Source organism: Xiphophorus hellerii, chromosome 20, assembly GCF_003331165.1.
Source record: "Xiphophorus hellerii strain 12219 chromosome 20, Xiphophorus_hellerii-4.1, whole genome shotgun sequence".
In the NCBI taxonomy this organism is placed as follows: domain Eukaryota; kingdom Metazoa; phylum Chordata; class Actinopteri; order Cyprinodontiformes; family Poeciliidae; genus Xiphophorus; species Xiphophorus hellerii.
In genome coordinates this window covers 9,229,626-9,248,222 of record NC_045691.1, presented here as the reverse complement: position 1 = coordinate 9,248,222, position 18,597 = coordinate 9,229,626, and the positions used below count along the sequence as shown (strand labels likewise).

Below are 18,597 nucleotides of genomic sequence, written 5' to 3'. Positions count from 1 at the left end.
AAGACCCAGTTCTTCATCCCTTAGGGGTCTTTGTCCTTCCTCCAAGTCTTGTTGCAGAGTTTGAAAGTGCTGGGTTGAGACGAGACCAACGGTCAAATAAAGAACCAGAGATGGGGCGATGGGACCCAGTCCTTTCTTAGCGGTGTGAAGTCCGAGCTTCCCCGTGGTTCTGAAGTGCGGTCCGTAGCTCAATCTGCTCCTCTGTGAGTTGTCTCTCCTTCTGCGCCGCCGGACTGGGAACAGCTGGTTCCTCTTTTCAGCCCCTTTTTATGCCTCTCCTCACCATATGTGTGTATGGGGAGGTTTGGTCTACGTGACTTGCTTCACATCTGCTGTCTCTCATGAAAAAGTCCCTACATTTCCCAACCTGTTTTTGCTGACCATAGTGGAAGTTCCCGTACTTCCTCTTTTTCCGTTGCCTCAGCCAAACTCACCGCACCACCCATCCTGCCGCTTTGGCCATCTGTTCAGAACTGCTTGCGACATTTCCTGTTTCAGGGCTGTACTGCATTCCTCTCTTTTCCTATAACTCACTATTATTTATTATAACTCATTAAACACATTCATCCTATTTGAATTGATTTCAAATGATTACAACTTCATATTCATTGACAATAAATCACATCTTTTGTCTTATTGTTAATCATTAACATAATCATTACATAGTTAAATCATTACAGATCATTAATCAGAGATTCTTTGCAGAAAGTTATTGAGTGATTACTTATACTCATATTATTCCGACTTATTCAACTTAATTAACTTTTAATCAAACTACAGGATTACTTTATTTCTTCCAAGCCATTATACATCTTTTTCTGCGTGTGCCTGGAAAGATCTCATACCCTTATGCCAGTTTTCTTGACAAGGTACACTTTAGAGGAAATGTGAAAAATATTTAACCAAGGACAGAGTATTGTTTTAATTTAATATCACAGTATTCCAGTATTATTGCAAACATACTGACATTTCTCCTTCCTAAGAACAGTGAGGATCAACGGCAGAACATTCCCATTCACTGCACTTTACAGAAACCTACAAAAAAAGAACACTTGTATTTTAAAGAGTACAGACAAATGGCAAAGAAAAAAGTCTGACTTACAATTTTAAGACGTAGCGGACTCGCTATGCATGTGACATCATCGGAACCGATGATGATTGGGACCGGATGCCTGGGGTGGGGAAACATTTCTAGGTTACTTCTTTACCTGTTTATGTTAGAAGTAGAAAAAATAGTCAGCAATATCATAGAATCAGTTGATGTTGAGGCATCAACTATGAAGCTGTTTTCAGTGAGGTCTTAAGGGAGACAATCTACCATAAAATCTTTCCATCCATGATCTGAACACATTGATCCCTGCAGGGTGGTGAGGGGGGCCGGTGGGGCCCAGCTCCAGCTGTCATCAGACGAGAGGCGGGGTTCACCCTGGACAGGTCACCAGTCCATCGCAGGCACTGAAAGCTAACAATGAATAAAATGTATGAAAGAGAAATGATAAATTAACAAGGAGAATAAATTATGTCCAATTATTTTAAAATCAAATCATGTTTACTAATTGCAGTGATTTATAATTGCTGACATCAGAGACTCAGAACCTGGTTTTAGAGGAAGAATTGAGCTGAATCAGAAAAACTGAAGTATATTTTGAGGTTGTCAATAACATTCCTCTGTGGGATCCAAAAGTCAAGATTCTGAGAGTAGCGTTGTTGTCTTGTAATAGGAAGGGCGTAGGTTCGATTTCATCTTCCTCTTGCCACGTGTCAACGTGCTTTGGCACCACTGTTTGTATATGTTGGGCCTCCCAGCTGTGGTGTTTATCTGTATATGGCAGCCTGAGTCTGTTGAATGTGTAGGTCACTCATAGCACAAAGGCTTCAGCCTGGATGTATTATTGAGTTTTAAATATATAACATGTTTTCAGACTCTACACTGGTTTCCAAAATATAAACTCTCCAGCTTTTATTTAGCAGCTGAACCAAAATCTGCAAAATAAAAATCCAACTGTTTTGTCAGTTGATCCGAATTTCCGAACGCGGCTCCCCGCATCTCAGACCACGGCTCCGACCTTTATTTCAAATAAAAAAAACCCTACTGTATTGTTTTTACCTCTAAAATATATATTTCTCAAATATCAATTGTTACAGCTAATCGTGGATCCATTTAAGTAAATTTAAAGCAAGTACACTCTGCGGTCGGAGTCCCGTTCGGGGCATTTCCGACCGCACTTCCGAACGGGACTCCGACCGCAGAGTGTACTTGCTTTAAATTTACTTAAACTGGATCCACGATTAGCTGTAACAATTGATATTTGAGAAATATATATTTTAGAGGTAAAAACAATACAGTAGTTGTTTTGTTTTTTTTTAAATAAATGTTAATAAAATATTGTCACATGGACATCCAGGTTGTTGAATTGTACTTAAAAGTATGTATGTGTATATATGTACACACACACACACGCCCACACACAGGTGTATGTGTGTGTGTGCGTGTGTGTGTGGCCCGGTTCTCCTTCAGAACCAAGCTGCTGGCTTCATGGAGCTGTGGTTCTGGTTTCCTCCTGATCAGAACCAACAAACTCTGACAGCAGATTTCTACAAACTCTCTTAAAGCTGCAGCTTCTCAGTGGGAGGAGAATGGTTCAGGCTTCCTGATTGGACACAGAGACAGCAATCAGCCAATCAGAGGAGCAGCAGCTTGCTGTGTTCCTGCGTTTGTGTTGGTGTGAAGATGAGTGTTGTTGCTGTGTCCATGTCTCCAGGAAGTCCAGCTGGACTCCAGCCGTCCAACATGTCTAGAGACAGTGGTCCTCATCCATCAAACTGTGGCAGCAGCAGATCTGATCTCAGATCTGTTTGCTCTCTCAGCTCAACAGGAAACAACTGATCGGGTTCATCCTGGTCACAGCTCTGAGATCAGTCTGACTGCAGCCTGGAAACCATCTACTGGATGTGCTGCGTCACTGACTGCTGCTGGAGAGAGGCTGGAAACACTCACTGATCTGCTCTCTCCTTCCTTCTTCTCTCTGCAGGTTCTGATCTCTGTGAAGTAGAGAATGGTCTCAGTGTCCTGCTGATCCTCAGAGGTTGAAGCTGCAGCAGTTTGAGTCTAAAGAGACTCTGACTGGATCATGATGATGACCTCTGACCTCCAAGGTTTTCCTCCCGTTTATTTTCTCGTGTCTGTCATTTATTGTTTGTCTCTTTGGATCAATAAAGATCCAATTCAAACTGGGCTCCATTTAGAGGCTTCGTGGAGTTTTGATCTGAACTGGATTCAACTGGAAAGTTGATCTTTTTTCTCTCTGATTCATTTTCATCCTGGAACCAGAAATGGTCTGAGAATGGAAACATGGGAATCATTTTCAGTTCAGCTTTGAAGCCATGAAAGACACTTCAAACCTCTTTTCTCTGCTGCTTCGTCCTTCTGCTGACATGAAAATGTTCCTCAAAGCTCCACAGATAAAAAGATGCTTCACTGGAAACTGCAGCGAAACTTCAGCTTCCATCAGAGAAACCAGTTTAACCAGTTTAGAACTGGATGTCCTACAGAAACTCTGATCTTAGAGCAGTTTTCAGAAACATGTGGAACCTGGAAAATAAAGATTTTATATATTTTATGTTCATTGTAAAAGCTAAATCTTGAAGTTTTACGTCATCATTGATTCTCAGCTTTAATTTCTCTCAGTTTGTTTTGGTTTTTACTTTTTTAACTCCATATTTCATGTTTTGAGTTTTCTAGAGAACTTCGGGCTCTTTACTGTGATTTTACTGATTTATTCAAACCTCAGAGAATCACTGGGATAATGTGCTGATTGGTTCATGTTTGATTTTCATAATTCTTCTAATGTAATGTGGGTTGCTGGGTGTTTAACGACCAAATAAAGTTTTTAAAAAATCTTTGTGTATTTTTTATGCAGCTGATTGTGTACACATATAATAAATAAACTTGTCTTGTACATTCTGCGTCTTCTTCTCACACTTTTTGCCTGAGAGGAGAGTCTCTCCCTCAACCTAGGTACCCTTAGTTTAAACTTTAAGGTTTAAAGAGCTGTTGCTCTTTTTGCTTCAGCTATTAAATATTCCTTTTCTTTCCTTCTTTCTGTGCAACCATGAAAGCTGTGATCCCACCCGGCCCGGCTCAGTTGTTACCTGGTACCAGGAGGAGTTGGTTCTGATGCACCATACATCTGAAATAAAGTTGCTTGTCGCAGCCTTTCGTTCCAAAAAAGCAAAAAATAAAAACTCCAATAAAGGCTGTGGGTGGTAACAGGCGGTTTGGGATTTGTACGCACTTTGACTCGATTCATTTATTGCAAAAGTAGAAATAAAGGTCTTGTAACTTAGTTGAAATGAAAAATAATCTCAATTTAATGTTTGAAGGTGTAAACAAGTGTTCAAAAAAAAAAAATCATTCTACCAAACCTCCCGTCCACACCAGACATCCACCAAACAATCCACCCAGCACCCGGTGTGTTCTTAATTAATTACTTAAATTGGTGGGAGGGTCTAACAATTAACAACGTAAATTAAACAATTCCAAATATAAAAATTAATGACAAATTTTGATTCTAAATTAACTTAAATATATTCCAACTACCCAAAGAACAAAACAAAATTGGTAGAAATGATAAACTACAAAACCTTAGCATAAATGGCCACGACAGTTGCTCCTAAAGTCATCAGTTGGACCTGTCTGGTTCTTCATCTGGTCTCTGTCATGTTGTTTTGAACTCTCCGAACCCACATGCAAAGACTCTCTCAGGAGATCAGATTAAAGATTTATTTACAAAAGACAATTGGTGTGTAATGCAGGAGCGTCTGATCAGGAGCGGACCGGTGTGATCGAACAGCTGGTAGGTGGGCGTAACTCGTCAGGGAGCTCAGCGGATGGAACTGCAAATCCCGTACTTCGCATGGAGTGTCCAGACAACAGGGAGCCTAGGAATCACAGAAAGGTACAGGACAGGTAAGCGTGCGAAACAGACTGGATATCTTTCTAGAGATCTCAGGACCAGATGTACCACAAAGGCGACAACACTCTGGCGACGAAGTGCCGGGAACCCGCTCCTAATATGCTCCCGCTGATGATCCACAGGTGTGCCGAAACACACCTGTGGAGAGGGTGTGTGAATACGCGGGCGAGCTCTCGAACGCCACCTAGAAGGAAACCAGAGGAACTGCTGAAGCCGCAGATCCTGACAGTCTCTGGTTGTTCAAGCACGATGAAGAAGTTCCAATAGGTTCCAAATCTCATTATTTCTCAAGCAAATGATGCTGAGGGGTGCTGGTCAGGTCCTGAAACTGTTAAACGGACCTGGGTGGAGCACAGAATGGAAAATTGGTGAAGTACAAAAAGAAGTGCTCATTTGACCAAACTTGATTCGTATTCTCCCTCCAACCCTCTGCAGGTCCCCGCCATGTTTGGTGGTCCTAGCCCATTCCTTTCATGTAGCTGCCATAGACTCCCGTTCATTTTTCGACCTAGTCAAAGTCTGGCTAGGAACGTCTTATCGCGCTGGGACTTAACCCTAACTTCAGTGGCCTCTTACCTCAACCAGGTTTCACTACATTTTGATTTGCTTTTTTAGCTCAATCTTTTAAATAAATCAGCTGAGCTTTAAAACCTCGTCTGAGTTTCTGTTGAATGAAGGAGTTTTGCCTCAATGCTGCTCGGCTCACCAGGAATTGGCCTTAAAAGTAAATATGTTTAAACAGATTTTCTCTCCTTTTACTTTTTAAGGAGTAAAAAGGAACAGATGAACTCATGTTCATTCATGTTTATTGGAATAAACATGAGTTCATTCCAATAAACTCATGTTATTGGAATGAACTCAGCTCAGCTTTAAAAAGTCATCTCAGTGATAACTGTTGGATGATGGAGTTTTATCTTAATGCTTCTCTGAAGGGGCTTGAATTTGGTTTTAAAAGTCTGATATTTTAACCAAGTTTTATTTTGTTTTATTTGTCTTCAAACTCTGTTTTGAAGACAGAAATCACAGCTCAGCTTCTGATTTCATTGTTGAGCTCCTGCTAGGTGCCAGAAATGTGTATTATCACGGTTCTGAACATCAGAAATGGACTTTAAAAAACCCAGAATGCATTGCATGGTGGGGCTTCATATTTTAGCTTCTAGTTCAGCTGTTTTTGCTGCAACCCCTAACAAACCATATACTGTTTTCATCAAAATGAACTCCTCTATCAAACTAGATGACTTAGAATGAATTTGGAAACTTGTAGAAAATCAGCACCATGAGTCAGAATAGGGTGTTTATTGTTGAACTGTTGCCTGCTGCGAGCTTGAAAAAGAAAAACCACCTGCTGGCTGCTTTGGGTAAGTACCCTTACCTATTAATGTGGTCATGGAGTTACAACGGAGCATTCTAGAGGTCTTGCGGTGTATGATGGCACTAGAATGGCTCTTTGGTTTCGTTTCAGGGATGATGGTTTGAACCCCAGCAAGTGTCTAGAGATCTGGAAAGCAGCAGCTGGTCCAGGTTCTTCTTCCTTGGGACAATGGCTGGGTGATGATGACTTGGTATGACTGCTAATGCTCATCCTCCTGGTTAGCGTTATGACACGGGGAGCCATACCAATCTGGTGCGCAGTTCATTTTGGCTAGCTTGATAAAGGTGAGTCGGTGCCCCACCAAGCAGACTCCCAGTACTCTACACAAACCAGACCAGCAGAGAATCAATCAATGCAGAGCATGCTGCATGTTAACCTTGCAGTGTTAACGGATAGCACGTGGGAAAGGTGACTCGGGAGTCTTGAATGCAGTCCAATCTTCTATAGCCTCACAAGCCCATGTGAGGCCCAAGACCATTTTGGCAGCTTCCATGCAGAAAAGCATGATGCTCTTCTTTGTGTGTCACACATTGGTCTTTGCAGTACAACAGCCAGCTATTGGCTATAGCAAGATCCTTAATTAGTACCCTCAATTTCCATTTTTTGCCACTTGTGTGGTAGCAACTCATAAGGTCAATTACACCCATCTTGGAGTTGTATATATGGACAATACTGGGTTGTGAGATGGTCACTTATTTCAGTTTGACGTCTTTGTGAGGTGTCTTCTTGCAGGGTTAGGTAATTATGCAAGTAGTGGCATGCTAACCCTGTGCCACTACCTTTTTTTTTTCTTTTTTTTTTACCAGAATACTGTTTGGATCAGATGCTTCCATGGGAACTTTGGCTTCTGCAATCACCCATTTTGGCTGTCCCCTGTAATGTTTTCTAGTCTACAACTAACATGTGGCAGTAAAATGACCTCATGTGGATGCCGGGTGATAGGAGGTTACGTTCCACATATATTTGTACATGGCCCCTTAAGTTACAGTTCTAAAATGTGAGCTCATGGTGGTGAGAAAATTGGAGTATAGGTTCATACAACTTTTCTTAAAGTGAATATCTTGTAGTTTTAAACAAGTGTGCACATTTAAACCCTTCAATGCTGAAAATATAAATGTACTTTACTATTTTTTAAGGAATAGTACTGCTGTGCAAAACCTAACTTTAAGGTTTAAACTTTAAGGTTTAAACTTTAAGGTTTAAACTTTAAGGTTTAAACTTTAAGGTTTAAACTTTAAGGTTTAAACTTTAAGGTTTAAACTTTAAGGTTTAAACTTTAAGGTTTAAACTTTAAGGTTTAAACTTTAAGGTTTAAACTTTAAGGTTTAAACTTTAAGGTTTAAGGTTTAAACTTTAAGGTTTTAAACTTTAAGGTTTAAACTTTAAGGTTTAAACTTTAAGGTTTAAACTTTAAGGTTTAAACTTTAAGGTTTAAACTTTAAGGTTTAAACTTTAAGGTTTAAACTTTAAGGTTTAAACTTTAAGGTTTAAACTTTAAGGTTTAAACTTTAAGGTTTAAACTTTAAGGTTTAAACTTTAAGTTTTAAACTTTAAGGTTTAAACTTTAAGGTTTAAACTTTAAGGTTTAAACTTTAAGGTTTAAACTTTAAGGTTTAAACTTTAAGGTTTAAACTTTAAGGTTTAAACTTTAAGGTTTAAACTTTAAGGTTTAAACTTTAAGGTTTAAACTTTAAGGTTTAAACTTTAAGGTTTAAACTTTAAGGTTTAAACTTTAAGGTTTAAACTTTAAGGTTTAAACTTTAAGGTTTAAACTTTAAGGTTTAACTTAGGTTTAAACTTTAAGGTTTAAACTTTAAGGTTTAAACTTTAGGTTTAAACTTAAGTTTAAACTTTAAGGTTTAAACTTTAAGGTTTAAAACTTTAAGGTTTAAACTTTAAGGTTTAAACTTTAAGGTTTAAACTTAAGGTTTAAACTTTAAGGTTTAAACTTTAAGGTTTAAACTTTAAGGTTTAAACTTTAAGTTTAAACTTTAAGGTTTAAACTTTAAGGTTTAAACTTTAAGGTTTAAACTTTAAGGTTTAAACTTTAAGGTTTAAACTTTAAGGTTTAAACTTAAGGTTTAAACTTTAAGGTTTAAACTTTAAGGTTATAAACTTTAAGGTTTAAACTTAAGGTTTAAACTTTAAGGTTTAAACTTTAAGGTTTAAACTTTAAGGTTAAAAAAAAATTAAGGTTAAAAAACTTTAAGGTTTAAACTTTAAGGTTTAAACTTTAAGGTTTAAACTTTAAGGTTTAAACTTTAAGGTTTAAACTTTAAGGTTTAAACTTTAAGGTTTAAACTTTAAGGTTTAAAACTTTAAGGTTTAAACTTTAAGGTTTAAACTTTAAGGTTTAAACTTTAAGGTTTAAACTTTAAGGTTTAAACTTTAAGGTTTAAACTTTAAGGTTTAAACTTTAAGGTTTAAACTTTAAGGTTTAAACTTTAAGGTTTAAACTTTAAGGTTTAAACTTTAAGGTTTAAACTTTAAGGGTTAAACTTTAAGGTTTAAACTTTAAGGTTTAACTTTAAGGTTTAAACTTAAGGTTTAAACTTTAAGGTTTAAACTTTAAGGTTTAAACTTTAAGGTTTAAGACTTTAAGGTTGTAAACTTTAAGGTTTAAACTTTAAGGTTTAAACTTTAAGGTTTAAACTGTTAAGGTTTAAAACTTTAGGTTTAAACTTAAGGTTTAAACTTTAAGGTTTAAACTTAGGTTTAAACTTTAAGGTTTAAACTTAAGGTTTAAACTTTAAAGGTTTAAACTTTAAGGTTTAAACTTTAAGGTTTAAACTTTAAGGTTTAAACTTTAAGGTTTAAACTTTAAGGTTTAAACTTTAAGGTTTAAACTTTAAGGTTAAACTTTAAGGTTTAAACTTTAAGGTTTAAACTTTAAGGTTTAAACTTTAAGGTTTAACTTTAAGGTTTAAACTTAAGGTTGAAACTTTAAGGTTTAAACTTTAAGGTTTAAACTTTAAGGTTAAACTTTAAGGTTTAAACTTTAAGGTTTAAACTGTTAAGGTTTAAACTTTAAGGGTTAAACTTAAGGTTTAAACTTTAAAGGTTTAAACTTTAAGGTTTAAACTTTAAGGTTTAAACTTTAAGGTTTAAACTTTAAGGTTTAAACTTTAAGGTTAAAACTTTAAGGTTTAAACTTTAAGGTTTAAACTTTAAGGTTTAAACTTTAAGGTTTAAACTTTAAGGTTTAAACTTTAAGGTTTAAACTTTAAGGTTTAAACTTTAAGGTTTAAACTTTAAGGTTTAAACTTTAAGGTTTAAACTTTAAGGTTTAAACTTTAAGGTTTAAACTTTAAAGGTTTAAACTTTAAGGTTTAAACTTAAGGTTTAAACTTTAAGGTTTAAACTTTAGGTTTAAACTTTAAGGTTTAAACTTTAAGGGTTTAAACTTTAAGGTTTAAACTTTAAGGTTTAAACTTTAGGTTTAAACTTAGGTTAACTTAGTTTAACTTTAAGGTTTAAACTTTAAGGTTTTAAACTTTAGGTTTAAAACTTTAAGGTTTAAACTTTAAAGGTTTTAAACTTTAAGGTTTTATAAACTTTAAGGTTTAAACTTTAAGGTTTAAACTTTAAGGTTTAAACTTTAAGGTTTAAACTTTAAGTTTAAACTTTAAGGTTTAAACTTTAAGGTTTAAACTTTAAGGTTTAAACTTTAAGGTTTAACTTTAAGGTTTAAAACTTTAAGGTTTAAACTTTAAGGTTTAAACTTTAAGGTTTAAACTTTAAGGTTTAAACTTTAAGGTTTAAACTTTAAGGTTTAAACTTTAAGGTTTAAACTTTAAGGTTTAAACTTTAAGGTTTAAACTTTAAGGTTTAAACTTTAAGGTTTAAACTTTAAGGTTTAAACTTTAAGGTTTAAACTTTAAGGTTTAAACTTTAAGGTTTAAACTTTAAGGTTTAAACTTTAAGGTTTAAACTTTAAGGTTTAAACTTTAAGGTTTAAACTTTAAGGTTTAAACTTTAAGGTTTAAACTTTAAGGTTTAAACTTTAAGGTTTAAACTTTAAGGTTTAAACTTTAAGGTTTAAACTTTAAGGTTTAAACTTTAAGGTTTAAACTTTAAGGTTTAAACTTTAAGGTTTAAACTTTAAGGTTTAAACTTTAAGGTTTAAACTTTAAGGTTTAAACTTTAAGGTTTAAACTTTAAGGTTTAAACTTTAAGGTTTAAACTTTAAGGTTTAAACTTTAAGGTTTAAACTTTAAGGTTTAAACTTTAAGGTTTAAACTTTAAGGTTTAAACTTTAAGGTTTAAACTTTAAGGTTTAAACTTTAAGGTTTAAACTTTAAGGTTTAAACTTTAAGGTTTAAACTTTAAGGTTTAAACTTTAAGGTTTAAACTTTAAGGTTTAAACTTTAAGGTTTAAACTTTAAGGTTTAAACTTTAAGGTTTAAACTTTAAGGTTTAAACTTTAAGGTTTAAACTTTAAGGTTTAAACTTTAAGGTTTAAACTTTAAGGTTTAAACTTTAAGGTTTAAACTTTAAGGTTTAAACTTTAAGGTTTAAACTTTAAGGTTTAAACTTTAAGGTTTAAACTTTAAGGTTTAAACTTTAAGGTTTAAACTTTAAGGTTTAAACTTTAAGGTTTAAACTTTAAGGTTTAAACTTTAAGGTTTAAACTTTAAGGTTTAAACTTTAAGGTTTAAACTTTAAGGTTTAAACTTTAAGGTTTAAACTTTAAGGTTTAAACTTTAAGGTTTAAACTTTAAGGTTTAAACTTTAAGGTTTAAACTTTAAGGTTTAAACTTTAAGGTTTAAACTTTAAGGTTTAAACTTTAAGGTTTAAACTTTAAGGTTTAAACTTTAAGGTTTAAACTTTAAGGTTTAAACTTTAAGGTTTAAACTTTAAGGTTTAAACTTTAAGGTTTAAACTTTAAGGTTTAAACTTTAAGGTTTAAACTTTAAGGTTTAAACTTTAAGGTTTAAACTTTAAGGTTTAAACTTTAAGGTTTAAACTTTAAGGTTTAAACTTTAAGGTTTAAACTTTAAGGTTTAAACTTTAAGGTTTAAACTTTAAGGTTTAAACTTTAAGGTTTAAACTTTAAGGTTTAAACTTTAAGGTTTAAACTTTAAGGTTTAAACTTTAAGGTTTAAACTTTAAGGTTTAAACTTTAAGGTTTAAACTTTAAGGTTTAAACTTTAAGGTTTAAACTTTAAGGTTTAAACTTTAAGGTTTAAACTTTAAGGTTTAAACTTTAAGGTTTAAACTTTAAGGGTACTCAAATCATTGGCTGCCCTCTCCCCTCACTGGAGGACCTGCACAGCGACCGCTGTCTAAGAAAAGCACAACACATCACAAAGGACACTTCTCACCCCGGACATTCTCTGTTCACACTGCTGCCTTCAGGCAGAAGATAAAGAGCAACCAGAACAAGAACCAACCGTCTCAGAGACAGTTTCTACCCGATAGCAATAACAAAACTAAATGCAATCAAAAACAACCATTAATCATCATAAATGATGTATGTGAGAATGTTTCTGTTCTATTTATTTTTTTGCCAGTTGTTTGTTGAGTCTTGCGTTGTGTGTGAATTGTGAGACAGTTATTTTTTGTTTTTGGGCATGTGCACCGACTGATGGCACCTTTGAATTTCGTTGTCCTTATGACAATGACAATAAAGATTTATCTTATCTAATCTTATCTTAAGTCTCTATAATCGGGCTTTGAAGGTTTTATATCAAAAGCCAATCAGATTCCATCATTGTCACATTTTGGCTAAATTCGGCATTTTGGACTTTCCTGATTTATAAATTATGATCTTTTAAAATTGATTTTTAAGTATTTAAATGGATATGCACCTACACCATTAAGTAATTGCATACAGAGACTGCAGGGCAACAGCAGATCTACTAGAGCAGCTTCAGATGGAAACTGTAAGGTTCCCTTTCGAAGAACCACGTTTGCTCAAAGTGCTCTGTCCATGAGAGGATCTGCAGTTTGGAACTCACTTCCTGTTGATTTAAAGTCTGTAACCAGTTTTAGTACGTTCAAGAAACAAACTAAACTCTGGTTATGTCAAAAACAGAACTGTACCCATTTTTGATGTTTCATGTTTCACTGTTTGTTTGTAGATGTCGTCAACATCAAGCTGTGCTATTTTAAATGATCATCATTTTAACTTTAGAGGTACTTTTTAAAAGCCCATCTAGGGACAAGTGCTGCGAATTAGCTGTTGCTATAGCGCTATGACGCAAACATGGGACTGCTGTTTTGTTCAGTTTGTTTATGTCGATGTGTGTCTGTCCCTATCAAATAAACTCAAATAAATAAATGAATTAAATATTTGAGATAAACCTGTGAGACACAAAATGCACCAAATTCAGAGAATGACCCAATAGCTTATGTGTGTTAGAGACCATCTGGTTCTGAAAGATATCCACATGAGATATTTTTATCTTAACTGTGGAAATGGTTAATAATCCACTATGTTGGATGATGTTTGAACCACAGAGATGAAACTTTAATCAAAATTAATTCATAAAAGCCTTTTTCTTTCAGCATTACTCTGTCTGGAAATAAAAAAATTTAGATTTAGAGAACAATCCAAATATCAATCTAGAAATTAAACTCACTTCTGACTTTTGTGTTTGTGTGTTAAATTAATATTGGATGGTCATAATAACAGATATAAACTGAACAGTTACAGCAGTTAGAAACAGCTCACCTCTCTGATGGTGGAGATCCAGGAGATTTAAAGTAATGAGATCATCCTTTGACCTGTCGCTCTTAAAGGACACACAGCTGGGTTCTGGTTCTGGTTCTGGTTTGAGTCTCTGATGGATCCTGACAGAAACATGATGATTAAAACTTAATCAGCAAAGAGGAGCAGCAGCAGCTTCATCACCACGTCTGTTCTGGCCTGATATAGTGAACGCTGTGTGAAAAGGGCTGTGGACAGTTAGAGATGGTGACCTCACCTCTGACCTTTGCTCTGGCTCTCATCTTCCCCACACAGAGTGGTTTTAGAGGGAGGGACTCCCTCCTCTCTGTCCTCACACTGATCCATGCTGCTGAATTCACATCAGCTCACACACACTTTCTACCTTCACCTGCAGAGGAAACACACATCATTCATCTGCACATCAACTCTGATCATCCTTTACATCATTAGAGCTGGAAAAAGATCAGCTGCTCCTCCTCTGATTGGCTCTTCTTCTCTGCTTCATATCAGTGTCAGGTGAATGCAGTCAGACAGCAGAGAGGCAGAGGAAGCTGCCATCAGCTGCTGCACTTCTACTATCAGTCCACTAGATGGAGACATGGAGCAACATTTACATTCACTGATTCAACCTGAACAAGTCTTATAGTTCACAATTATTAATTTCTACAAGTGGATTATTCGCTCCATTAGATAACTATTTAATCATCTGACTGAATCAAACCCATTTTAATAATATTTTTATTTGGAAAGGAGCAACAGGAAACTGTTGCTGACGTTAATGGTGGAGACTAGAGTTCGGTACCAGGAAATAAAAAACATGAATCAGTTCGGAGAAGAAAACAGTGAACATCAGCTGTTCATCATGTTGTTTGATTCCAGTTCATCAATAATCTAATAATCCTGTAGATTAGCCTTCAAACAGCAGAGATATTAAAGTTTCAGCTGAAATCAGAAGTGAAACTTTTCTCCAAACGTCAGAGATTAGAAACAATCAGGAAAAGTTAAAGTGATGAAAAATTCAAGAAATAAACAAATCAAACTTACAGTTTGTTCAAACGATCCAAAGAGTTAAAGAAGAAAATTTAAACAACAGACTGAGACCCAACTAACGGTCTGGAGCCGCACCTGAACAGGGAAATTCAAACCGAAAGTAAATGTGACGGATGTTGCGTAACCGATGACGTCACAGTCCACTTGGCTTGCAGTTTTTTCCTTCAGAGCAACAGAACCAGGAAGTAGAAGCTCTGAGGTGAAATCAGAGGCAGGTTGATAAAATCTTCATGAGGAAGGAGAGAAGTTCTGATAAAAATGAGGGTGTACTTACTTTTGATCATGACTGTAGTGATGATTGATAGTAAGAAAAAATGAAGAACAGTATTTTAGTTTATTCATCATGTCATAGAGAAAAAATGTGAAAATGCATTTTTCAAACTAATATTTTCACCATGTCATCCATACGTTCATTCTAAACTAAATATTTAATTCACAAGCTAAATATTTACTTTGAAAATTAAATTTTTGAAAATAAAAATTTAGCTAAATATTTAGCTTCTAAATAAATATTTATTTTGCAAACTAAACATTTAATTTTCAAATTCAGTATTTATTTTTAAAACTACATTTTTAATTATCTATTTTCATGTCTAGTTGTTCAGTCAGACCAGGGGCCCCAAAGTCGGTCCTGGAGGGCCGGCATCCTGCATGTTTTAGTTTCTCCCTAGTTTAATGCACCTGGATCCAATGACGGCTCGTTAGACGGCCTAAGAAGAAAACTGACACGCTGAAAAGGTTGTTGGTTCCACCAGGGAGAGAACTAAAACGTGCAGGATGCCGGCCCTCGAGGGCCGACTTTGGGGGGCCCCTGTTTTAAAAAGGACAAATTGAAGGTTTTCTTTAAAAATCTGCCATATGTGTAACATGACGTGGTACAGTGCACCATTATTGTTCTTATTTCACAGGGAAGTTTCTCCAGAGAGTGAGAGACCACCATCTTCGTATTGTCATCATATCATTCTGTGGACGTCACAGCTTCACATTTAATGAAATCTCCAACAGAAAGCAGAGACTCTCATCTGTTTCCTTACCTCGCTGAAATCAAATGATGCTCCCATCACAAAGTAGTGCATACTGTTGAGAAAAATGTGATTATTACGTCTATACAACCATACAACAATATGGTGGGTGGAGGCGGATGTTACCATCACTACAAACATTACACAGTTGTTGGACAGTCCTTGTTTAGGCAATCCCTGTGGTGTTTAAGAGAAAATTCAAGAAGGGGGAAGAAAATTAATGTGTCATTACTATAACAATCAGATTGAGGTAAAGGACAACAGCCTTACCCACAGTATTGATTATAAACATTTAAAGCAGGAATGGTTGGAAATAAGCATCTTGTAGCTCTAAAGAACCACAAGTGTCCCATCAGAACATCTCACCTTAACATCATTGCCAACAAATTCTGTCCATGGTCCAGATGACATCTGAAGACAGACTTCTCTGATGATACAAAGTTTTTAAGTTAAAAGTTAGCAAGGGTATATTTCACAACATAAAAATTATAAACATGTATGAGAATGAAAGACAGATGTGAGACAGAACGGTCTCTTGATGGTCCAGCTTTAACCCATGTCTTGTTTAAAAAGAAACAAGACTGCTTAGAAAATGTATGTCCTATTGGATTTCAGGCATTAAAACGTTATCCACAAATTCAATTTGGATATTTACTCTTACATAAATATGAAGATTAATGCTGAACCTTTGCCTCCGTGGAACAACGGAACAACATGCTGAACACATGCCACTTTCAAACTCATTCCTATAAAACCTTAATGTTTTGATGTGGTTTTCATCTGTGAAGCCACTGATAGAATCAAGGAAGAAAATCTCCCTTTGCTTAGGTTTCAGAATCTGAAAAAATATGTCAGACAAGTGTCAAGAAATGCAGTAAATATGTAAATGAGTATTGTACTAACGCATAGTGTCCAATGTCCAGGACGCCACACAGGAATCAGAACCCAGTCCAGATCTTGTGCCTGCAGCTTCCAATTAAATCACAAAATTAATATATTGTGGTGAATCTGACATCCAAAGCAAAAATATGTACTGGTAGGTGTAGTGCTGGGTCAAGGGAAGAGGTGGAAACCAGGTGTGGATTACATGACTGTTTCCTGTTTCCTGTTGGTAGCTGCTGGCTGGACAGGTGGCTGGGCTGATGCACAGCTGGACACCATATTGAAAGTCATTGCCTGGTTAACCAAATGATTAACAAACCTGTCCCTTCTGTCAATGGCTGAAAAACAGTTCGGGCAATGAAAGTGAGATGTGTCTCTCCAGGGTAGGCCACATCTGAATATATGGAATTCTGCAGGAACAAAAAGAAATTAATACAATTAAAAAACAACATCTTTATACTTTGCAGATAAGTTTAAATGAGACATGCTTAATTCCCACTCAAAATAGAGCGAGGACACAACGTAATAGCTACTAACATTAAAAAAAGGTTATTACACATCAGGAAATATACAAATGATTGGTAGAAAAAAGGCATGTTTGAAATTAATCACTGTAGATTTTTAACATTATTGTTACTGTTTTGTAGGATTTAACAATTAATTATACAAGTCACAATGGCTTACACATAACAAATATATATTCTGCAAAACATTATTAGAAACTGTAAAAGTGATATTGCTCAAACAGACAAGGGCAGGTATTAACTAATTAAATATTTACTCAATTACTCTGTAACTTTGACAAAAAACAAATTACGACTATTTTTCCATATGTAAAACTCTTGAGTAAATGTTGTTGATATGCAACCTAATGCGAATAACTTAACTGAATGAAGAACACATTTAATCCATATAAAATAAAACATGATACACAGATAAATGTTTATGTTTGGTTTCTTCAAACCTTCATTTGTTGTCTTGTATTAATATTTTCCATTTTTGGTTTTAAAATACCTAACAGTGCACATAACTTCATTTTTATTCATGTCTGCTGAAATAAATGGGTAATATTACATTGCACATTATGATCAGTGAAACAGTAGTTAATAAAAGCCATTTCACCAAATACTTTGTTACTCTTACTTGTGTAGTTTATTGCACAGTTACTTACTAAAAATATATTGAACTATATTTAAATATATTGAAATATATATGTGATACGTCATTAGAGTATCACATCTGGGTACTAAACCCACCTATGATGGCAGCTGTTAGTTTATAATAAATATTAGACTTTCCAGAAATTTAACATTGGTGTACAAAACATATTTAAAAAAGATTAACCTTTAAAAATAAAAGAAAAACACTAAAAACTGGTAAGTATGTAAAAAAAATTAATTAATTATTCTTAATTAAATAAGAACAATATTTTAGTTTATTCATCATGTCATAGAGAAAAAATGTGAAAATGTATTTTCCAAACTAAACATTTAATTTTCAAATCCAATATTTATTTTCTAAACTTCATATTTAATGATTTATTTTCATGTCTAGTTGTTCAGTCAGACGCTCCATCATGTTGTCATGTTCCAGTTTTTCTCCACTCAGCAACAGTTGGTGAACAGGATTTAATCCAGTTTAGTGTAATTGTCTTTCTTGCTACTAGTAGCAGAAGGTGCAACAATATGTAACATTGATCTTTAGTGAGTAAATCCTTGGTGTTTATGTCCAGCAGAAATAGAAGAGGCTCCATGGGGAGATCTGTCCTTAGAATGTCCTCAATCTCCTGTTTCATTTCCTCCCAGAAGGTCTTTATTTGTGGTCAGTCCCAGAAGACGTGTGTGATGACCGACCATTCCACAAATTCCTCCAACATCTATCTGTGGTTTGAAGGTTATCCTGCAATAGTCAGCCCCGCCCACTCCTCACTACTCACCAGGGCTGCCTACTGACCAGTTCTCCATCTAACAGGTCCGGAAAATCTCTAAGAGCTGGGTATTACCCTAAAAGTACTCTATAAGAGATAATCTATTTAAACTGGTGGCGAAAGTGACTCGTCTAGCTCTAACTACCTCCAATCCAGAAGTTATGACCCTTTACAGTTAAGAAACAATCAGCTGAGTAGCCCTCACAGCTGCATAATTCCAATAACCACTTCTGTTAACGGTAGCCCACTTTCTAAATCATAACTTGCACTTGGAACCGGCTAGATTATGTTTAGTGACTTAGATGTAAGTCCCAGGGTCATTATTTACTCTCACCAAAGGAAATTATGAAGCCTCCTATTTACTGGAATCATGTACATTAGTTTTACCTTAATTAAAAGAACTGGACAAAGATTAAATGACTCTATTAATTCCAATGTCCACCAACCTCATTAGAATTTTGTAGTATAAATTTATTAAGCAAGCTTAAGCAGGGATATGCGACATACAAATCAATAATCAATCGTATATAGATCAAAAACAGTGTAATAAAATTCACATGTACAATCATACTACTCTGTCTCCTTTCCCTAAGTGCTAAGTCGCATGTTCTGAAATGGAATTTCAATGAGCAGATTCAACTCATACCCAGTCGATGGTGGATCTTTGGCAACAGGAATTTCTAGCATCCTTGGT

At 35.1% G+C, this 18,597-nt stretch overlaps 2 long non-coding RNA genes across 2 annotated transcripts; both read right to left on the bottom strand.

Moving 5' to 3' along the window:
• Positions 1-4,769: 4,769 nt before the first annotated feature.
• LOC116709851 (uncharacterized) lies at positions 4,770-5,346 on the bottom strand. The gene is made up of 2 exons (XR_004336975.1): positions 5,025-5,346; positions 4,770-4,941 (listed from the first exon to the last, which is right to left on the bottom strand). It is a non-coding gene; the product is annotated as an uncharacterized LOC116709851 (long non-coding RNA).
• An 8,010-nt stretch (positions 5,347-13,356) lies between these two features.
• LOC116709850 (uncharacterized) lies at positions 13,357-16,142 on the bottom strand. The gene is made up of 7 exons (XR_004336974.1): positions 15,998-16,142; positions 15,461-15,521; positions 15,221-15,271; positions 15,107-15,149; positions 14,347-14,358; positions 14,067-14,266; positions 13,357-13,410 (listed from the first exon to the last, which is right to left on the bottom strand). It is a non-coding gene; the product is annotated as an uncharacterized LOC116709850 (long non-coding RNA).
• Positions 16,143-18,597: the final 2,455 nt, after the last annotated feature.